The sequence below is a fragment of the Rutilus rutilus genome (genome assembly GCF_951802725.1).
Source record: "Rutilus rutilus genome assembly, chromosome: 2".
NCBI classification, from domain to species: domain Eukaryota; kingdom Metazoa; phylum Chordata; class Actinopteri; order Cypriniformes; family Leuciscidae; genus Rutilus; species Rutilus rutilus.
This window is the reverse complement of record NC_140210.1, coordinates 55,295,028-55,298,755: the sequence shown is the minus strand read 5'-3', so window position 1 is coordinate 55,298,755 and position 3,728 is coordinate 55,295,028. Positions and strand designations below refer to the sequence as shown.

Below are 3,728 nucleotides of genomic sequence, written 5' to 3'. Positions count from 1 at the left end.
TTTTTTCTCAGAATAGTTTCTCTCACAATTCTGACTTTATAACACGCAATTGCGACTTTATATCATGTGTGGCAAAAGAGCGGTATTACAGGTAGAAAGAATTTCGACTACGCCACCCGGGGAATTTCGCCCCGGGAAATATGGACAACACTCAAGTTACTATTACTAGGTCACTCAGGTTCGATTCTCTAATAAAGGTAGGCAGAGACGTGGATATGAAAATATACAAAACATTTATTTATACAAAGTTTAATTTAAAGCAGCAGGGTAATTACGTTAAAAAAAGGCAACCTGGAGCTATACTGACAAGGTTTTGAGTTACAAACACATTCAAGTAAACTAAAACACATTGGAATAAACACACACTCTTTCCATACTAATACACTGGTTACACAGACACAATAGAAAAAGACACAGACTAACAGGGCTGAGGCAAACCACGGGAGGAGGGATCACTAAACTTAATTTGCCAAAAGCACACTCACACACACAGCAAAGACTTCAAAAGTGTCACGGCAAACATTCGAAGGAAGCACCACCACCACAAGAGATCCTCCACCTGTGGAACCTCAGCACCTGAAACAAAATCACAAAAAAACAAAGCACTAAAGCCCAGTTGGATGATGTTTAGGGTACGGTCATGAGCAGATCTATCACCATTAGTAAACCATCACGAATAACATACAAAGGTGTAAACAAAGACCATAAATGAATAAATAAATAAATAAACTCAATTCACGCAATGAGCTCACAAGCAGATAGTTTGGTGTTCCATTTTTGACACCGAATGTTAACCTCAAAAGTTCAATAAAAGAAACATTAAATCAACAAATAATAAATAAAACCAGACAGCAACGGTCCCCCTCATCAGTGGGGTGACGATCTTCTCACAGATGGCAAAAAGTTTGTATTGCACACGGTAGCGACAGTGGAGCAGGAAAATACGATGCGCTCTTAATCTGGCAGCAAGGAATCGACGGGGCTGTAATAGCTTTTTATAGCACCAGCAGGAAGAACAAGATCGCCGGACGAGAGGGAAAATCCTAAGCCAAATACAAAGAAACACTAAGATTTATGCCTCAATGGCTAAACTTTTAGCTCGTAACTACATGCGCAATAACACTTACCGGAAGTAGACGATGCATTCGCACAATGTACTTGTCCTTTCACAGGCACGGGTACTCAAATCATGCAATCCGCTGTTCAGATAGACTACAGGGACACTGCACATAACTCAACACAATCAGCCGATCCTAAACCCCCAAATAAAGACAAACAATACGCTTTCCATCAACAGTTCACACATACCTGAAAGGCGAGCAGCCAGCAAATGCAACCACTGCGACAAACCGAAGGAAAACCGGAGAAGACAGACAAGCTAAACACAACACTAATAATTAGTCCCCTACATACAAACAAACTAAAAACAGAAGTTGCTATATGCTAACACACATACCTACAGCCACTGTAAACACTGGAAGGAGGCGGAGTCGAACGTGACGCATCCCGGGCTACAGCCAACCAGCTCTTAAATAGGGTGGATTACCTGCTGATAGGTGCTCACTAATGTCCATCACCTCATTCATCCGGTTACACATGCAATTCTGACTTTATATCTCCCAATTGCGTGTTATAAAGTCAGAGTTGCGTGATATAAAGTCACAATTGCGAGAAAAAAAGTCAGAATTCTGACTTTATAACACGCAATTCTGACTTTATAACACGCAATTGCGACTTTATTTCACGCAATTCTGACTTTGTATCTCGCAATTCTGAGAAATAAAGTCAGAATTGCGAGATGTAAACTCTCAATTGTGAGATAAAAAGTCGCAATTATCTTTTTTTTTTTTTTTTTTTTTGTGGCGGAAACAAGCTTCCATAAACATCTGACTGTTAAATAGGAATCCATTGTAATAAAGTTATTCTCATTATTATGCAATAGGCTATTGCTCTGCTCTCCTCTCTCATCTCCATCTCCTTCTCTCGTTCTTCTTCTCTCAGTCTCTTTATCTTTACCTGTAAATCTCCCCTTCCTGAAGATGAGCTTAGATTGATACAGTCTTTGTAAAGTGATTATTTATGTCGGTCGTTTAAAATTTATATTGTAAAACAGCCGTTTAGTTTAGCCACGCACCTTATCTCGTGAAGCGTCGCGTTGGGATTCGCGCGCGGCCGCGGCTCGCGCTTCTGTGAACTTAAATCCCGCTTGCTTTTGTCTAAATATAATTCTTTGTGTTTAAAATCCCGTGTAAAGAAGAGCATAAACATATAAAGTTAGCAGCTCATTTTAATATCATGTTTGCATGAAGAATGAGTTCTGAACTTACCGCAAAATATGCGACAGTTTAAACACCCAGAGTAACAGGTTTGCCTCCGAATGACGTCTCTTCTCTTCCGTCTCTTTTCCTTTCGTTTTTAACTGGTAAAGGCAAAGAGTATAGAAGCCCAAGAGGCGAAACTCTGTTGTGTTATGGGTAACAGTCTGTAGATGGCGCTGAAGAGGCGCGTCCGCCATTATGGCAACATTATGGACTGAAAGCTGCTGAAATCGTTAGCGCCAGTCAATGGCAAAATCCATTTTAGTAGGTGTTTATAGTTCATGTGTGCACTTGCTAGATTGCACATCTTTTTTTTTTGTAGCTTTCCGCCTGTAATAGGACATTCATAGATTGTTGTTTTTTTTTTCTTGCCATTGAAACGTTCACTGTGTGCACTTTCACTGAAGATGTTGAAAAAACAAGTTGTTCATATTTTTGTGATATTCTATGTAAAATATTAACTGTCTTTAGAAATGTTCATTTATAATTTTATTTATTTATTTATTTTTCCAAATCATATGATGTTCACTAATTTCAAAATCAACATTTGAATAAATATCTTATTACTTATATCTAATTACTGTGTGTCTGCCTATAGCCTAGCCTATATTATTTCATGAATTTCTGTTAGTCATATAACAAGGAAAATGCATAATAGAACATAAATATTGATAGATTAAAGTTTTGCAGTAATTTTATAATTGTATCTTTGCAAACCGTAAGTGGTAGGCTAATGAAGCCGATTCGGTGGGGGACGTACCCTTACTAAAAAGTACTATAGGAATCTTATAGTATTTTGGGACAAAATATTATAGTAGCCTAATCTTATAGGAATACTATAGTAATTTGGGACATACTACAGAAGTACGATAAGACTACTATATAAATACTATAGCAGCTTAAAAATATTAGTCAAGTCAAGTCAAGTCATTTTCATTTATATAGCGCTTTTAACAATGTAGATTGTCTCAAAGCAGCTTTACAGAGATAAATGTATAATTTAACGTAAGATTGTTTTGGCTTTAAAGCGGTTCTTTAATAAAGTTATTTTCCAGCTAAAGTTAGTTTTGATTGATTCGCTTCCGTCGCAACGATCATTTGTTTTTAAATTAGGGCCGCCAAGACGACACCATTCTCTCTACACAGACTTTAAACGCGAACCTGTGAGAAACGCTGATGGCGTTCAGATGCGCATTAAGAACGGGTTCTATAGTTATGTGCGTTTGAATATATGTGTGCAGGTTTGGAATTCCCTGCAAACCAAGCCTAAACAAATTACTGGTGTTTCCTTATAGTTTTGATTCAGAATTTTATTTTATTTTATCAATTCGGGGTAGATACGCAAATTGAGTTTTCCCGACGACGCGTTATCTGTAGAGTGGGAAAGGGATCCTCCATAGGGAGAGACTA

General features: G+C 37.9%; 1 long non-coding RNA gene across 1 annotated transcript; it reads right to left on the bottom strand.

Annotated features, from left to right (window-relative positions):
- Positions 1–582: 582 nt before the first annotated feature.
- LOC311286458 lies at positions 583–1,589 on the bottom strand. The gene is made up of 3 exons (XR_014626558.1): positions 1,309–1,589; positions 1,128–1,223; positions 583–1,043 (listed from the first exon to the last, which is right to left on the bottom strand). It is a non-coding gene; the product is annotated as an uncharacterized lncRNA (long non-coding RNA).
- Between the last annotated feature and the right edge of the window lie 2,139 nt (positions 1,590–3,728).